The 21426-nt window shown below is 27.1% G+C and overlaps 1 protein-coding gene across 2 annotated transcripts in view; it reads right to left on the bottom strand.

The window, feature by feature from the left end:
- Nucleotides 1–21426, bottom strand: part of LOC107165258 (putative G protein-coupled receptor No18) — a 194177-nt gene that overhangs the window by 67969 nt on the left and 104782 nt on the right. The window lies entirely within an intron of this gene.

Raw genomic sequence — 21426 nt, 5'->3', positions numbered from 1 at the left:
ATTTGTTAGAACGCTATTAAACGAAATCAAAAAACAAAAATGGAAATTAAAAGATTTCCCATCTCTGTCTAAAACATAACTCTATAAGCTATAATTCACCTCTAAGAATAATATCACGATAAATTTTTACTGATGCAATTGAATATATTTGGAACTTTGATGTTGTTATTCTTAAATTGGAAACTCACAGTATGATATTTATAATAATATAAAACTATATTTTGCATAATATGATTTTTACTTATTAGACCCATTGATAGTTAAATAATGACATAATGTAGTACGTGTTGGTTCTACAACAATGCATTAGTGTGTAGCACAAGCCCAATAATATATTATTATTACTGGAATTTTAAAATTAAATACCTACGAAATTCATAACTAAATAGCTTCTTTTTAATTATTGGCGCATAATCATAAATGATACGTCAAAATACATTTTGAAAAAAATCATAAATTAATCATATTTCAAAAATAAAGGTTCACATTTGAATTTCAAAAATTAACCCTAAAATCTCCCATTTTTAATTAATGAAATAAATAACTAATATCATATTAATTTAGATAATAATATGATTCAAACAAGCTTTTCCATAGCTTTTTTTTTATTATTTAAATATTATGTAATGTTATGTCATGCTAAAATCCATTGATAAATATGAGTTGAAACACCCTATACACACTTGGATATTATGATCTGGGATAAATATGCACACATTTGTCCATTATCAACAGGTTTAAAAATATTGAGTTGGTGTATCCCTCAGGGCACGTCAAAATATCCTAGTAGATAATATTTACCTACCTAGCTATGTAATATCTAATAACATTCAGTTTATATGCGGTAATAATCATCGTTATAGTTTATGTTTACCATGGTTGGAGTTTCATTTAGTTTGAATATATTTACAAGGAGATTATAATATTATCTGGTGGTACTAAAATTTTGACAGTTTTAGATGTGGACAAATAAAATGTGTTATTTTTAGAACTCGTTAATTTTTATTGTCCGCGTAATTAATATTACACGGTTCTTAGAAACACGATTTTCGGAAATGTAGTTGTGCGAGATCGTGATTTTAAAATGTACAATAAAACGAACGAAAATATAATACTAAAACACCACATTATGTGTAATGAAATGAAACACAAAGATAGTAGTTTTAGTATACAATATACATAACATTGGCTTAAAATTAAAATTAAATTTTTCAATTTCAATTATATATTGATTTTATAATTGTATTGTTTTTGTTTTGTTGCACAGTATATTTTTGATTTTTTATTAGATTGTAGAAATAATTTTTCTTTTTGAGAAATCTAATTTAAAAAATCACTTTATATAATTAAAAATTTGATTTTGATTTTAATACCTAAGGGCGTTTTATTTATGCGTTGTTGCGCTAGGCTGTAAAACAGTCCTAAAAATACGAAATGATTTACAAATGAACAATAAAGTTGACATAATTTTTTGTAATTACAAATCGATATTATTGTTTTGATAAGAATCATTAATTAATTTTTTTTTTTTTGAATTGGTATAAAAATAAAACATGAAACATGAAACTGAAATAGTTACCTGTCTTAGATTTAATAATATGCCAAACAAATTTGTTCCTGGTTAAATTAGGTTATAAAGATATGCGCTCAAATGCACAGGAATTTTAGAAATTAATTGAGTTTTTTTTTTTTTTTATATATGCACATCCTCTAAATCCTCAGCTTTTTTTAATACCCTTTTTCGGCAGGTCTATACTTGCCTTTTAAGATATATGTACAAATTGGGGCCGCAATTCACTCCTAAATATCGTATAGTTGAGTGTGCCCAGGGAATTTGTTTTTTATAAGTTAATTTTTATAAAACCAAACACTTCATTTCCGTTCTATAAAAAACATTAATCTGTCAAACTGACAACTTTACCGACGACAAGGCGCTTCTAGCGATCCACGCCGACCCTGAAATAGTCTTAAATCTCGTACAAAATCATCTCAATCTCTTATCAACCTAGTGTAAAGACTGGGGGATAAAAATCAACGAAACAAAATCTATCCACTGTACGTTCACACTAAGGCAAATAGTCTGCCCTTCCATCTACCTCAATAATGTATCTCTCCCAACCGCCATAAATGTCCGATACCTTGGTTTGCATTTAGACCGCAGGTTAACTTGGGCAACTCATACCCACAACAAAACACTTGCCTTGAAGAATCGCTCTCGCAATTTAAATTATCTACTCACATCTCAACATATCAACTTAAAAAACAATTTACTATTATACAAACTCCTACTCAAACCGATCTGGACTGACGGTATCCAATTCTGGGGTGCAGCCAAAACGTCCAACTTAAACAAAATCCAAGTCTTCCAGTTAAAATGTCTTCGCCAAATAACCAAAGCCCCCTACTATGTATCTAACGACACTCTACATAGAGATCTAGCGATTTTAACAGTCCAAAATGTCGCAAAAATTTTCTATAAACGCACACACTCCAAGTTCTACAGCCATCGTAATCCTCTGATTTCCGAGTTATCCACCGATGCTATTCCTGATGACTCCAGAACAGTGGACAGACAGTTTCTACCTCCCCTTAATCTTGTATGCTTCCTCTTGCTAGAACATAAAAGTCCTAACTTTAAGTGCCTCCAATGGGCTACTTTTTATCTCCTGACACTTAAGCCATGTTACCTCCATTAAATACGCTTATTGTAAAATAGTAATACACAGATTGTGTATATAATATATGATAAAAAAAATCTGTCAAGAATTTGGATTATTTAGTTTGATTGAATGTAGCCAATTGTTTATTTTTCAATAATCTAATTGATTCTTCTCTCTTGTTAAATGAAGTCAGCTTCATAAATCTGACGCGCTTCATTAGAAAAATTGCTTTTATTCTTCTATTCATACATAACTATTTAGACGACTTTCTATGTATCTGTTAATTCATATTTACTGACGAGGATAACTTTTTTTCTGTTTAACAAACTACCTAACTATTTTCTGGCCATTCTTATATTTTCTATTGCTACTATTTTTATAGTTCATTATATTATTAGTATATTTTAAAAGCATGTTCCTGATAATCATATAAGAACATGTTTTCTCGTAAATGGGCTATTTTCGTAGTATAATATAACACTCGGAAAAATTAATATTATCATTTACCTAAATTCATAAAACCTTTTCAACCTTTTGATTCAAATTTTAACTTAAAAATAGTAATTAATTGTAATAAATCATTACAAATGTGAAATGATCATTATCCGTGAACGAATTTATCCATTTGTGGATGACAATACTGATTTTTATACAAGAAATCCAACTATATGGGTAATACAATAGGGTATTATATTATTTTATACACTTATATATACATCTGTTTTTTGTTTTACTATATTTGTTTCGGTGTCTGGTAATCCTATTAATTTTTTTTAGATTAATGGGTATGTAATAGACAATCTCGAAATATGGCTCCTACAACAGTCTTCACTCCAATGAATTAAAACGTACCTGTTTCCGAATTCGTGATGAACCGCCAGCAGTTGGTTATACGAATGGTTTTAAAATACTTAAAATTTTTAATGCTCTTAAAATTCTATGAGTTAATATAGTATTGACAAACATTAAAATTGTGTTAAGATGAGATAAGTAGATTATATTTTGTTTGCTTACAGATTAAAAACGATCACAGTTAAATATATGCAATATTATACATATATTAATAAAGTTTTTGACAATTTTGATGAATGAACTCGTGAAGTTTTGTGGAAAATTTAAATCTGAAACCGTCTACCTCACAACTATTCATGATTATTAATAAGGCAATTATTCATTTTCAAACCATAATATTAAACCCAATTGACATATAAGAAGAAAAACTAATGAAGTTCATCTGTTATTCTTAGTACCTATAGGTTTTGAGCGTCCTTAAATATTGAGTAGATCACTGTAATTGATACGTTTATTTTAATTCAACACACCAACGACAAACAAATCTAAACGGAGGTGGTGTGACAGCCTCTGTTCTAAGATTATTTTATAATTTATTTATACAACTTTTTACAATTTACTTTTCTCTTAATAAGTGAGGTAAGGTTAATACATGAGATGGTAAACTAAACTAAATTTAGTCAAACATAACGCATATCTATATTATCATATTATTCAATTACATTTATAGGTAAGTTACAAGTTATGAGTCACTACCGACAACTTAATATTCTTCGTATAATAAATAGCTTGATATGAGTTAAAATATTTTGAAAATTGCATTGCGTGTAAAGCTGATAATAATATAAGCATAAGGCTATAAAAATAAATTGTTATGAGTCCTTATAATTCAATTTTTTACTACAACAAGATAACAGAAATCAGTCAGAGCCTTAAATGAATAAATGAAAAATCATACTTTGTGTTTAAACATGCAATTCTGTTCGAATTTAAACTTCATATTATTATAAAAAGAATTTTCATCATGTATTTTTGATATTGGTAGCAACTGTAAAATGTGTTACAATGTGTAAATTTTTTATGAGTATTAATCGAAAAAAACGTAAAAACAGTTAAAAAATAGAATTGTTTATAATTGATACTCAACAATATCTTTAAACTTTATTGGAAAATATTTACTATTAACTAGATCTTATTCGCTAAAAGTAACTAACCACATATTCGTAAATCGTAGATCAAAGCATTTATACTAATATAAATAAAATTGTGGTTACAGATACATAAAAAAAAAAATGAAAATATAAATCGTTGTATTTAATAACATTCAACATATTGACCAGAATCTAAAATCTATAGCAGGTATACAAATCGGTTTTTTATTTTATTTAATCTTATAAAAATTGTGATGTTATTATATTCATCTTTGATGAAATAGAATATTAAAAAATAAGAAAATGTGATACTACATTTTTGTACATTAAAAGCGTTTTTGAATAATATTGTAGAAAATCGATTGTTCAAGAACTACTACAATTTCAAAAATCGATCACTCTATACACGATTGTATAATAATTTGACCAATTTGTCATTGATTTAACAATCAATAAGAAAACGGTACCTAAGGAATGTCTTATTTAAAGGATTTTGGCGTATCGTATAAAATTATAATAATTTAGTAACAATTTGTGAAACAGTGTAAATACGCGTAAATAATATACAGCACCTTCACGGTGACTGGTAATAATAGAGTTTTCACTTTATAATCCAATGTAATACCAGCAAATAAAATAAAGTACATAGCAGGTTACGATTTATTTAAAACATTAGGCGTGTAACTTAAAAGGTTAAGTTGACAACAGAAATACCATCAGAACATTTTTATAGAAGATAGTAATAGTTGCGGATGATTTATTTAAGTGGCTGAACTCTGAAGATAATTTACATGGAAATTCTGTCAAGTGTTGTGCGAAAACGTCAGAATCCACTATCTCGTTTTAAGTTTCTTAGGTTCTTCTCTTTTCAACACCATTAATCAAGATAGTTGGTGCCCTGTTGTTATTATTTGTATGTTTTATAAATCTAAGCAGCTTAAATTTCGATTCTACCTAAAGCACCGAACTACTCTGGATGAAAAAGAAAGTTAAATTTTATCTCAACTGATTTGTACCTTTCTAAGAAAAATAAAAACAAAAAAACAATGCCATTAAGTTTTAATTGGTTTACAATATAACTATTACGTTTTTATTGAAATAAATTGTAGGAATTAAATTTCAAAATAAATATATTTGATTAACCTGGCGTACATTTAATTACAATAAAATACATTTCATGTTAATTATAAAGTTTAATTATGTAATATGTACCTTAGATAATATAAATAAATTATCATAAAGTATATATTATTATTAGGGCTCGGAAGTTGTAGGAGCTAAAAAAGGTAAAATATGCATGCAAATATGCACGAAAAAATTGCAAAATATGCATTAAAAATGTTAAATATGCAAAAATATTATTCTGAATTCCAAAAATATACGCACTTCACCTACTAAAAATACGACGTCTAAAACGAAACTGTCACTGTCAAACATCAATCGTGTACAATCAACAGTAACGATAAATGAAGAAACCATCATTATATTTATGATAACTTATCGACGATAAGATAGTACTACAAATAAGTATTTCGGCATACTAGCGTGTTAGACTAAATGCGTATCACATCAGTACATCACTGTTATTAACTCCGTAATTGACTATGGCGATGACAATAAATACCTTCGTTGGTCATTTTGAGTTTTATATTCAAGATTAGTTTACATAAACAGGTTAAGAAAGAAATAAATCAATTATTTTTAGAAAAATATGAAATATGCATAATATGTGTATAAAATTAATGAAATATGCACTTTTTAGCTAAAATTGGCAAAATATGCAAATTATGCATTTTCAATTTTCAATTTTTTAACTTACAATTTGTATATTTTAAATTTCTAGCTAGGTCTGCTATAAATTGAGATCATACAGAACAATATGCAATTCCTACAACTTCCGAGCCCTAATAATAATATATTAATTAATAATATCGCAACACAAACGGTGCGCGTGTTGTTTATGTACTTAAAATTGAATGAAAAATAATTCTACACATGTTCAAACAATATTAAAATCAAAACTTTAATATAGGTTTCGAGTAGTACAACATCATTGTTTGATGGTGTTTGGCTCATGGAAAACATTTTACAATATTATTACACTGAAAAATATACATTCAAGGAAAAAGAACCAATTAATATGATTACCATACGATACTGTTCTATTATTATTACTGCTATTTCATGTTGCGTTTGCATCAAAAATTGATGATAATTTATATCTTAGAAATTTGTTAGTCCAAACCGGTGAAAAATTTAAAAATTATCCCAACTTAATCCGATGCCGGAATAATGCACCATGTCCATAATATGATGCAAAGGTCGCTGTGCGTTTTATTAAACACCTGTTCAAGCAAGATAATTTAAAGACGTTGTAGAGTGAAACCTCTAAATACCGGATACTTCTAGTCGCTGAAAGTTTGTCGGCTATTATGAGGGTTCAATTTGTAGAAAGTTTGTATAGTCGGCTCCCAAGAAACTTCCACTTTTGGGAGGTGTGAATCACCATTGTGATGTGTCTGTTGGGGGGGGAGGAGTTACGGGTTAGATTATATTATATGATGTGGTTCACATTGGCATCGAACTTCAGGCTTAAGGTTTTTTATTGCCGTTGCCAACATGGTTGCTTTATAAAATCATTTTCATGACTATTATGTATCAGTATAACATAAAACTAGTACAAAATTGTTCATGCTAAATAAGCTGGAGTGTTACGTAAATTTATCCCGGTGATTTACTCAGTGAGACCCAGTATTCTTATCTTAATAAATAATAATAATAATTTTTGTTCGTTAAATTGGTCGTTGTAATTTTGGTCTTTGGTGAATAGTAAATTAATCGTCAGTGATTAATATAATTAATGTCATTTTATGATATAAATACGAGTAAACTGATTATAACGAAAAATATTGTTTATCAAATGTCATGTTTATGATTAATATTACACATCACACAAATTAGAGTTGAATATTAAATAATATATTAGTCTTATATGTAAATAAATGTTTGTATGTATCTAGTTTAGTACAATATTTATTTTTATTTTTATTATTAATAAAATAAGATATTCCTAGCCTATGGCTATATATATATATATATATATATGGAAAATAGAGAACAAAATTAGTTTGTGGCTATTTTAAAAAAGACGGTTAAATATAAACAATTGTAAAAATGTATACACATATGAGTAAACTAAATAATTACATGATTACAAATAACTAAATGCTAAATTCTATAACACCAATAAAACGTATACAAATTAAAGACTGGGGGTAGAGATTAACTAATGAGGTCGTGAGGGTGGCCAGTATAATATAATTAAACATTATGAATTTTATCTAATTTTGACTTAAATATCCTAAATAAAAATAAAATTAATAGATTTTCCTCGTAAATGTCTTGAATCAAATGTTAAAATTGCATTTAATTATTGTGATTCTTTATGAACACGATTTAACGATTAAGACTTTTTTCATTAAATATCCAGTGGTTGAAATTTGTACAAACGATAAAATTGCGCCACAAGCAACTTACCGTCTGATTATTATTTTTTTCTTTATGACATAATTCATTTCTATGCTATACATTTTTACTTGTTAAATGATCAATAAATAATATAATTATATATATATATATATATTATGACTCAATATCAGATTTAAAACGATTCAGCTCTTTTGTTTTATTATTAGCAGGCTAGAGAAGGTAATTAAACACAAAACAAAATAATAAAAAATTATTTATTGCAGCACACATTTCTTTCGCCTCCCAAATTTAAACACATGATTGACACACAAAGTTTCATTTGACATGTAAAATCAGCTGATAGTAAGGTAACAAATGAATATTAACTTGGAATATAATTAAATATTCTCGAGTGAATCACAAATTATGTATGAGACACGTGAGTGTGAGTTTAACGTTATAATGGCCATATATTTAGTAATTTATGCATTTGTAACTTAAAGAATAAATTTAGAGATAAGACATACGTACTTATTGTCAAGTTGAACAGAATGGAAATAATAATAACTTTAAAATAACAATTTATACTTCATGCCAAATTTATGCCAAGAATTAATGCTGCAACTATATATTATATACAAAAATAATTTTTCAAAACGTTGTAATTGGGTAGAAGAGATGTGTTATATTAAAATTTAAACACTACCTATACAACATTGCTGCAGTCATAGGATAATTTTATAACTTTATAATATTATTCTTTGAATTAGTAATATGTTAAAATAAATCAATGTTTGTACATGGTGAAAAATTGTTTGCTACATTTTATATTATATTACTATGTATGATAAATTTTACAATTTTCTGAACTTAACATATTCTGTCAAATTCGTACAAAAGAATATTTAAACAAAATTTAAATCAATTATTATTTAATATTTTTTTACAATATAACTAGGTACCTGCGGTACATGCATTTTGTGTAAGGAATAAAATCATTTCAATTTTCATTTTGTCAATAGATTAATATTACATACGTGTATTTTTCAAGTTTAATTCTTGTAGGAATGTATTTAAAAAATATCCTCCTAAAAACGTATAAAGTATAAAAATTTACACTTTTATATCTACTAGCTGAACCCGTGCACTTCGTAGACTGTTAAAAATCCTACTTTTTATATGTCTCAAACTGTGTGTCAAATTAGTTTCTGTGATTATGCTAGCATTATAATTTTATACGTATAGATAAATAAATAGACAAAAATTTTCGTCGTAAATCTCAAAATTTCTGTTTGAGCACCTCCCGGGATCAGGCTTATCACTTTTTAACTTAGCCTATCTTCTGCCCATTGGTATAATATATATCTCTACCAAATTTCGTCGCAGTCGTTATTTAAGAATGCATAAAGGATAGATATACAGACAGACAGACAGAAATCCAATCAGTATTATTAATAAATTTAGTGCGAAGTCATAGTTAAGTACTAATAGCTTAATAGATTTAATTTTTTAATTTATTTATTTTTACAAGATAAAGGTAAATTACAATCTGTATTTATAAGAATACAATAAGTAAATGAAATCAAATGAAAACAAAAATAAATAGAACATCTTTACTAACTAACCAAGAATAGATTTTATAACTCCATTTTTTGAGATTCCGGGTGAAAATAAAATATTAAATTTATTGTGGTTATGTTTAAAATTATAAATATGCTTAAAATAACAATTATAAATATTTGTTATTTTTTGTTGTAGAAACAGTCCTCCCAAAGTTTTTTACTGCACCTTTACATATTGAAAATTGAAGAACACAGATGGTATTCTTTGTATAGAATTTTTTAGAATGTCTCATTTGTTTTCATCCAGAATGTTGCAAAAATCCGGTAAGACCTTACGGGATATCCGACAAAAGACCCGCTCGTTTAATTCCCTCAGGGAAAAAAAACTTTTCCCCTAAAACTTTAAAAATAATCCAAAGTACTAAGCGTATATATATGCGGATATGATACTGGAACTGAAAATTATATAATTCTCAGTTGCTGTAGATTGTCGGTTTTAATTTTATTTTTAACAAACATTGAAATATTGTCATCATGAGCATCGTGCCCGAATGAGCCCAGTTTTAAAAGACTTCAAAATTTATAGAATCGTAAAATAAAAGTCATTATTGCTATGACTATTTTTTTCTATTATAATTAAGGCTTCAACTATGAAGGTCATTGCCTTTTAATGTGAAGGGAACGGTTGGTTTCAAAACGTTTTGTATCTGTGGCACGGATTTGCTACTAAAAACCTAGGTGGTCACCCATCCAGAAGCTAGCAACGGCCAATACATACACTCAGAGTGTGCCCGTAGTTGACGGCAACACATCAAGCTACTTTATGACTATTATACATGAAATATGCCAACATATATTATATACAGTGAAACCTCTTTTAACGGACACCTCTCAATAGCGGACACTTCCAAATTGCGAACGACGTTTAAGTGACCGAGAGTGTCCGGTATTTAGAGGTTTCACTGTTCATTCATACATTTTATAAAACGTAATACCTACCTATTAACCTATTAACATTTCAATTTTAACGGATGTTATATATTTCTGCTAGATTTATCTACAATATATATATATACATATATAAATAGTTTCACCCACAGAACACATTATTATTATATTAAGATTAAAGATATATTGTAGAGAATAAAAATTTATGTTGAAGCACTGAGAGTGAGTTTCGAATACGCATCTATTTCGTATGTTATATTATATTGTTATATAGGTAAGGTAGGTACTATGTAGTATTATACAAAACATGTTTATTATATCGTGGTATCTACTGAATAAACCATCATCACTATTGACCCCGAAAAGAGCAACGTGAATCCCCACAGACATTTGGCGGATTTATATTTTCGGGAAATGTACGATGCACTCGGCCGGGCGTGAAAAGGGGAAAATGTCTTCGAATCTACCTGGTAAGAGTCGAATCGAATGGAGACTTTATGTATATGATTTCTTTAATACATATATTCGCGATGCATGTGTGTAATCCGAGTACTACCATAAGTGTTCCCAAAACTGTGTTGTCCAATTATCTATAACAGGGGTGAAAAATTATTTTTAACACTACGTGCCAAAAAATTGCCTTTTTTATAAGCGTGCCATTACGTGCATTTCAGGTAATGCTTATAGCTATAGACACTACCCATATAGGTTGATATAAAATTTTTAAACATGGACGTTTTAGGGAACGTCGAAGGGGGGCGTTCTCAAAAACCCTCGTTGTACACAAGTTTTGTGCAGTAATACTGTAATAGTAATAGGTACTTGAGATGCGTGTAGGTACATTATGTACCAAAAAAAAAACTCACCATTATATTCATCGCGATTCGTCAGATCCTTTGTTCGTAGTGTAGTAAACCCAACACTAGTAGAGTCAAGTTATGTATAATAATATAATCTATGATCTAGCGTAATTAAGGAATGTAGTCATTATTAATAAGTTAATTTTAATAACTAATCTAGAAGCCTAGATCAAAGGCGAAAACAACAAGTTGTTTTTTACCTATTCACCAAATAATAAAAAACCTATCGTCACGATCGTACGCATTGATGGAATCCATATAAATACGGGTAGAGCAATTAATAGTTTTAGAGAAATATTTGCATCAGTGGAAGTGTTGTGAGCTTACAACTACTGTACGCCTAATATTGTAACTTTATTAATAATTATAGTAATAAACATTTAATTGTATTAAACATAATAAATCGAAGTGTTAATTTATTCATTATATCTATCTCTTCTCAACAACGTCCCAAGATTGTAACGAACGTGCTACGTCGTTAAATAATTATTGTGGTACACATCGTCGCGTCCTGCGCAGCGATCACTACAGTAGTCAAATATTAAAATTACGAAACTTGTGTACAAGTTGGGCTACCGTTCTCCTTATCTGTTAGTGAGATAAAAGCGTAAAAGTGCGGTGGCCCACCTTATTATAATTGAAAGTCATCGAAATGAAAAATGTTCGTTCTGATCTCTTACATAAACATTCCGTTCCTAACCATTTAATATTATAGTATTATATTATTCCACATGTACGTGCAAATCAAAATGTGTGTAAGTATATGACTCGTTTTAGTCGAGTCAACCTATAATCGTATTTCTGGCACAAGTGCGAGTATAATAAATAACTTAAACGCTTAACTTGTTAAAAGATAAGGAGTTTTGAAATCTTAGAAGCCAACCTGTCCGGCGATTTCTAGTCGCATGTGCTCTTGATTAATTAATTCTGCTTCGAGTAGGATTATTATATGCGTTTTATAATTGCATCAAGGTATATTGTTTACATCATAATCTATAGGAATAAAGCGAGAATTCAACCGACACACTACATGCAGCTATTGTTATAATATAATATTATATAGTGTAGCTATTTATTTCACGGGCGAGTTAATATTTCAAGTGATAGTATATTTTCACTAGTATGTCATTATAATATATAGGTACATCATCGTTGAAATCAAATGGGTTATAATGACATGTCACGTAAAATTATGTCAACCGATAATGAATTGGCTTTATATTGATCCACGTTGAACCAAAATATAGTTTATATAATAATATTATGATGATTTAAGGATGATAATAATGTGTATCAAGTATTATTTTAAAGAAACAATAAATTACAAAAAAAAAAGAGAAACCTAGGTGCGATTTTAGTGGAACTGAACTGAGAGTCAACCACATATTATTCACAAAAAATGAGTTACTCGACCCGAAGCAGCACCAACCACTAATTTTAATTTTCTTAAAAAATACCAAGTTCTACAACCAAATAATATAACAAAAAAAAAAAATTGTAACTAATGGCCATCGCTATCAATTTTAATAAATAAAAATAAATTCCTAAATAAATAAATAACAACTACGAATACATCGCGATTTGGCCACAGATCTTATATAGGTGTGTTTTGTATTGTTAGGATGCGGTCAATACGTACTAAAATTATTTGTTTAGTCCAAAAACATGTTCAATTCATCTGCAAGAATATAATATAATTCAATTATATCGAGCGAACCGATATTTTAGTTCTTCACCAAAGTCAAGTTGTACATAAATAGAAGTACAACAATAATATTAATATCGTTATAATAACTTAAGTGTAGATGTATAATATTGTTTGAATAAGGTTAAACCCGCCAAATAACGTTTATTTATGAGTAATTGTAATGCACCACTAACATCCCCTAGGTTCACGGTTATTGTATATATATATATATAGACAATGTCACTAACTCTACATAATAATATAACACACAATCCCGCCATGTACTCGTCCCTAACATAGTATATATAGGCATTATTATACAGAAATTCAGAAAATATTCGATAAAATATATTTCGAACGATTTAGATGGTAAATATGACACTGCACATTCGGTAGCGTTTGCAGGTGGTTTGAGTGGCATAAGTATATTACTACGTCACAAATTCGTTTTCCGCGAAGCAATTCGATATTCGATTCACCTAGAAGGTTGTTTACGTCAAAAAAGAAATGCCTCACGAGTTATGCGATCTGTGTGGGACACGTATTCAGTGAAGATTTGCCGCAAAATGCCAAGAGCCGAGATTCAAATTTGCATGTCATGCGGACACGAATATTTGCCGAGCCACATGATTCTACAGGAAGACACTTATTGGCATGGACCCACTTTAACGGTAGACCTAAATTGTATTAAAAATATATCACAACATGTTAAGTGTAAAAGTTGAAAAATTGAAAAACAACAAATTTTATAAGTACATCATTGAAAAATTTAAAAGTTTGAAAGTAACAATAATATTATTTATGATTTAATCCAATTAACACAATACATTTCTTATTTTTTTTCTTTATTTAACAAAATATTTTTTGAAGCAATTTACACAAATATTTGAGTATAAATGATTTAATGTAAAAATTATTTTTGCAATAAAAAATATCATATTTGGTGGCTAAAAAGTGGGAAAAATGTGTTAGATTTGCAAAACTTGTCGTTCTCCAATCTGATAGCTACAAAACAGCAATATTTCCATTGTACTTTTTCTTCAGTATCTTGCTTCCACGGCTGGCAAAATCAAATTATACAAAAAAATATACTTTTTGTTTTTAAAATAGGTATCTGGTATAAGCTTATTTTATCGTTTGCTCAGAAACGTGTTGTAAAGACTGAGATTTTAATCTTTTTTTAAATGCGTTTATTATATTAGGTATATTGAATAATCGATAGGTATATACATAAAAATCAGGTGAGTCGTGGATGTCGCTCTGCTGTACAGTAGGTTATAAGTGGGTTACTGTAATGGATGGAATTAAATTTGAATCCAATGATATTATATCCTTGTATATGAAAAACGATTCTGAGCGGAGCTGGTTTATCTGTCTAGGATATATTATTAATTATTCAAAATTTTCAAATCTTAGATTTAAAAAGACATTTTTTTTATTACTTTCTAGCTTAAAATAATTTGTGAATTTTCGTGATTTTTACTTTTTTTGTCGAAATTCAAACTTTGAATGCTTGTAAAAAAAATTGTGACAATGTATTTCTTATATCTTGCAAATGGCAAATGCTATTATAAAAATACGTTAGGAGCCTTGTATTAAATTTTCAAACTTTTCTACCCAACAAAATACATTTTTATCGATATTAATTTAAAAAAAAACTAATAATGATCGAAAATTACATATGCCTACAAATAGTTCAACTAAAGTCGAAATTTTTTGAGAAAATTGCATGGTAGATATAATATACATATATAAACATTCAGTGAAAATGTCATGTATCTCATTTGTTTTAAAGTTACATCAAAAACCATAAACCACAAACATAATAATATCGAAAAAATTATAAAACAATAATAGGTACTATTAGTATTTGTTGTATTGGAAGTTTTATTTTTATTTTGCCGTATAATATATTATTATTAGTGTATAATATGGCGTTATAAAAAAACATGCCTATACACAATATCAATACTGATAATATGATTATTTATGTATCCTTTTACATTCAATTTATATCTCTTATCTTCTAAAAACATTTAGGTATTGTGCATTATTATAAAAGCTTCTATTGTTTATTAAATTTCCTGAATAAGATTACTTTCTTTTTCGTTTTATTTCGTATACTTATTGAGTATTTTATTACATTGTTCTTATAGAAATGGAAAAATACATATTGGTAAGTACATAATAATATAATAAATATTGCTGAACGTATTTCTAATCTCAGTAATGTCGATTTATTTTTACCAGCTGTAGTAGCTAAAACTATTCTTACTTTGTTAGTATTGGGTTAAAAATAACAAAAAAAAAAAATATACATATATATATTTTACTTTGTTTAATTTTTTAACCATCTGTAATCTTCATCTTCATAATCGGTATCATCAGAACAACTCATAATTTAAGTTTATTTTGCTAAATAAAAGTGATGTATAAATTATTTTATTACTCTATTATGCCTATCCAATTATGTAATTTATTGTATAATATATATAAAAAAAATTGACAACAACTAAAATTTAATAAATGAAAAAAAATAACCCACTGTGAAGAAATTCTAAGTACTCTAAATTATACTTATTAAGACAATAACTATCATGAAATGTGGTTTTATTAATATTCAATTAAGAAACACGTTATTTAATCGACATATCTCTACTGAAATGATAAATTTATAATTTTATTGGTATTTTATAAAATTTCGTCACAAAAGAGTAAAAAATGTTTTATGAAAACAGTTTTTAAAGAAAAAATTATTTTTAGATTCCTCCAGGTAAAGTCAATTTAAACATCAGGTAAAAAAACTCGCGGTTTATTCGTGTGAAAAAAAAAGGTCGTCTACTAATTAAAGTTTTTATATAATCTAGGTACCTTTTTAGAAAGTAAAATCAACAATAGAAATGGCTAGCCCGACATTATGAGTATAATGTACAATTTTCTTAGAAGTTGGTTAATAAAAGTAAAATGGACAAATTATAACAATGATTCTTAACGTTTGCAACATAAAATTCAAAAGTTATGAAAAACGCTGTAAATAAATTGTACTGCAATCACTATGATAATTATTATACGAAATCAATACGAATTTATTATCACTTATAGGTACTGTTATAAACTTTCACACGTTGTTATTGTTAAACAATCGTAATATGATTATAAATGACTGACAATAGGATAAATACTTTGTGGGGTGGCGGAACCAATACAGCACTATAACTTGCTTCTATAGAAAACTCTAATGCTTCTTGAAATAATTTCTATATAAACATTTCTTTTCTTTTCGTTATTCAAATAATGCAGATTTATAACAAGTCACAGTTGACTTTGTTTGAAGTTTTGTAACTTGAATATATGCCATAAATAACATAATGATGAGTTTTTTTTACACCCTTCACTCGAGTTGTTTAAATTACTAAAATTTAAAAAAAGTCCATTATAATTTTTATGCTTTTAGACCTTCTTAACTTATAGTTTATATTTATTAAATAAAATAAAATTAGCAATCACAAAGATTTAAAAATTGAATGTTAATTATGATGTGCCTGTGAGTAAAGCTAGGCATATTTTAAAACATCTTATAGCATATACGAATAAGTTGTATAGTCATTAATGTACTTACATAAATTTAGTTTTTTATTTAATTTTGGGGACTTAATAGGACCAGATGAAACCAAATAAATATCAATAAGGTAATAAACAACAAACAGAAAATATTACAGATATTTATTTTAAAGTAACCAATCGTCAATCATAATATTTTAAATCAAAGTAGAAGTGAATAATAAAACTAAGCTTTCGACTGACTTGATGGTCCAGGCTAATTGTAACACTTTAGACGGTATTATCCTAGAGAGAAATTAATTCTGGGAAAATCATTCGATGGTATTTGGGACTTTGTCGACTTCTAAAATCAGAAAGTGATCAATCATCACGCTGTGGAGAAATGATTCTGAGGAAGGTAGTGTCTTTACGCCTTACGGATTTGAACCCTAAATAAATTGAGACTGTTTTCCAATTATTTTGAGTTTCCTCGAAGAAAAAAAAATATTTCCTGTTACACTTACTCTTCAAGACCGGATATACATCGCGAATAAACTACAATAAGAAAATTGTTTAAGTTATCCATTGTAATACTCGTCACAGGTACCTACTATTGTTTTGTGAAGCTATTATTTACAATTAATCAATAAATAAATCATCTTCATATAACATTGATTAATATTCAATTACTTTCCCATGACAACAAAAACGATGAGATGCAATCTATTTTGGCTTTAATCCGTATTTTTAATCATATGATACTGGACTTCAATACAATTATGTCAATGAAATATCTAAAATATGTATGACAATAAAAGTAAAATTCCAAATTTTACTTAAGGTTCTACAGTTTATTTTAAAATTTAATTTTCTTCCATACGTAATATAACATATCAGCGTTACAGACATTAATTTAATTTATACAGAATCGAAATCAAGTGAAAAATTGTGTACTTTTCACCTGGTCTAATATATACCTACGTATTTAGGATCAAACGAAAAAAAAACACATTTTATTCACGATATGAGGTCCTGTAATACTGTACAAAAAATATAATAGAATTACCTATGCAATTAAACATAAGCGGATGGGAAGCAGAAAAAAGAATTTTGAATTTAGAAGCCCGTATACGAATTAGATTAACATCTGTACAAAACTATTTCAGCCGGGTTCATGGAATCTAGTGATCATTATAATAACCTGCAAATATGTGCCCACACAAATATATTATATTAGGTACATCAAAATTAATTTTTCAAAAACTATAATACTACATACACTATTATTCTATATAATGAATTCCCTATTCATATTATTTCTAGTTATTTGCAAATAGATTCTGATATTATAATCGATTAATGTTTATTTTCTATTTCTTTGCTTTGAACAGTGTAGAATAAAATTTAAATAATAATAAAAAAAAAAAGAATAAAATATTTGAAATATTATCATAATTGTTTTTCCAATTATTTCTATAAAAATGTTTTTGTGTGTATTTGTTTTCTGAATTCTATATTTTTATAGAATTTAATAAAAACAGTAAATACTTAGAACTATTGAAAAGGTGTGGTTTTATTTTTACACAGAAATCATAGTCACCGAAATTGCAGAATTTTAGTTACGACTTTATTCAGTAGGTACCAAGTTTAATGTATTTTTATTCTATGATATTATATGTTAGCGATGCAATCGTTGAAAAACTAAACCTTTTGTTACTGTACCTGCAAAGAGCTTTAAAGTGTTAGGTATGTATAAACACAATATTTGTTTTTACAGTTTTATAGTCTCACAACAACATTCAATAATATGGATTACCAACCTTTGGACGAATCTTGGACATTAATATAAAATAAAAATGTAAGACATTTATTGCGTTCGCGTTTTATTGAGACCATTGTAGAAAACTACACGTAATTAGTATTTTATATTTAGGTGAAATCATGTACAATGCACAATGGCGCAGGCAAACCGTGTACTAATGTTACGTAAGTACCTACCAAAAAACAAAACAAAATACCAGTCTTAACCATAGTATCTAATAAGTTTTTTTTCACAACTACATGCAAGGTTAAATACCCGTTTTCCAATACTATCCTTTAGGCAACATTAAGAATATTATAAAACAATATGCTATGAAAGTAATCACTAGTGAGATAGCACACATTTTACAGATTTGTGTTATCTAGTGTTATTATATATATATATATATATATATATATATATGGATGATATAAAGTATTCATTATTTGTGAAAAAATGTTTATTTATCGTCAGAAAATGATATCACATTTATAATATTATAATCTTGTTATTATTATTAATATTATATTTACCTTAAAAAAGTTTCTTTTTAACCTGCAATTAATTAAAAATCCTTAACTTTTTATATAAATAGTGGTTCATTTAATTTTCCATAAAATATGAATTTTGAATATTAACCATATGCCATGATAAAAAGTTTAAAATATTTCCCTTCAAATAATGTTACAAATATAACATAGAAATGTATTATGTTATTACTTATTTATCAAAACTTGTGGTCGAGCTGAGTTTTCTTAGAACTATTTTTTCATGTAACAAGAAACAATTTTTCATGGCTTGTATAATAATAATTTTAATTATTCGTGAGTTGGAAATAGGCATGCAGTTGGTCTGTATAAATATAAGTTGGTTTTCAGTATTAAAGTGTATAATACAACTACTATATACCTGTATGTAGATCCATATTTCATCCCCTAGTGTCTACCAATAATTGTATACATCGTCTAATTGGACAGGAAAAAACAACTTATTATTGTTGACGTAAAAACATATTTTATAATGTATGGGGTTTAAATTAAATAAATTATGTATACATTTTTAATAATAGATTTTTCCTCTTAATTGAATGTTAAAAATTTAATATTTTATCATAAAATAAATGGCCGTCAATGGCATAATACGCGTGTTGAATATTAAAAACAAATATATTAAATAATAATATATTAATATCTATTACTATTTTATGAATCATTTAGAGAATAAAATATTATGCCATCAAAGGGAAATACCCTGTAATTAAATTTCAATTGTGCAATTTGCTTTTCTAATTGTAGTTAATTATGACTCAGTTTTTTTTTAAAGGAAACAATAAAATTAATTACAATAATATTTTAATATTTTAATATGTATATTATATTGTTCTCATTAAGTAATTATTAATCTAAAATTATGTCTGACACAATACCTTTTATTTTGAATTATGATTACAATATTTCACTTTGAATTTTATTGTAATTAAAATAAATAGGTGGGTATTTTTTTTTTATAAACATTGATATTCAAAAATATTGGGTTTAATTGACATTTAAATATGATTAAAATGTTTTTATTATTTTTAAGTACTTAGTATTTTAATCAGTTTGGCTGAAATACCACGTTTCGATAAAAATATTAAATTCATTTCAAAGCTAATAATATTATATAGTTGAATAATTAAAAATGATATTCAGAAATGGAAGTAGTAGATAATTTCATGATTGAAAATACATATCAAAATAGTTTCCGAGTGTACTTACTACCTAGTGGTATTGTGTAACGTGTAAGTCACTGTGTGTGTTAAATTTGAATTAAATTTAAATCATTGTATTTGATGAAATTCGATTCAAGCCAGTGAACTTATATTTGTAAGAATATTTCGTTGGATATTGATATTGTTACCTACTAGTAATTTATTTTCCAAATAGTAATATAATGGAAGATGAAACATACCTTTGCCAAAATATTTAAAAATAATTCCTTTTATTGTATTATTAATTATTATCATTATTAACTTAGTCACTGTCAACGACGTAATAATATTGCTTGAATAAATTCATGGTATAAATTGCTAAAAATTAGTATAAATATTTAAAAGTTTCATTGTGGTTAAAATAACAATTATAATAATTGGTCATAGGAAAAATCGTAACTTCATATCTTCCAAGTCTACAAAAAAGAATAAAAACAAAATATTGTCCGGTTGGGAACATAAAGTGATATTATGCATCCCCGACCATCAAAACACTTCATACACAATAATGGTGAATAATTATTATGTATTTCGACAAGTTGTCTAATGTGCATAATATTAAATTATATTCTGTTATATTGTACGTCCCTACTAGCCCAACAACAATTGATTATATTATAAACGATTTAACCATCATTATTGTTCATCGGTGTGAAAAAATATTATTAATATGAATACAAATCTTGAACTAATTTTTGACAAAAATAAATCTCATAATATAGCACTATAGATATTTTATACAATAGTGGCAGTATAGTGTAAATAGTTAGAGACTTCAATGGCCTTTATATTGCGTCTATGATATGATTATATTTACAGATAAATTATCTACTATTTATAAGTTTCAACAATAAAATTCAACTGTCAATATTAATTAATTCGTATTACAACTTAAATTGGTAAGGCTATCAGCTTACAAAAATATAAAAATATTTATTAAAGTTAGAAAAGAGTATTATATAAATACCTATATCGTGGATACTTAATTGAGTTGTACATATTTATGATTGCTTTTAGAAGATAAATAATTTCCTTAAGGCTGTCTTCATGCGGATTCAGAGTTTCATCATTGGTTGTCTGAAAATTCAAGATTTGTGATAATGTTTGCAGGGTTTTGTCAGTTGACTAGAAAATATTTTTCTTTTATGGGTTTACCAAATTTTGGCGTAACACTGGTTTGTATCTTCTAGTAAAATGACACGGAACA

This window comes from Diuraphis noxia, unplaced genomic scaffold, assembly GCF_037042655.1.
Source record: "Diuraphis noxia isolate RWA-SAM2 unplaced genomic scaffold, SU_Dnox_SAM2 contig0004, whole genome shotgun sequence".
Classification (NCBI taxonomy): domain Eukaryota; kingdom Metazoa; phylum Arthropoda; class Insecta; order Hemiptera; family Aphididae; genus Diuraphis; species Diuraphis noxia.
Note: the sequence above shows the minus strand (reverse complement) of the source record. Positions and strands in the feature narration are given on the sequence as shown.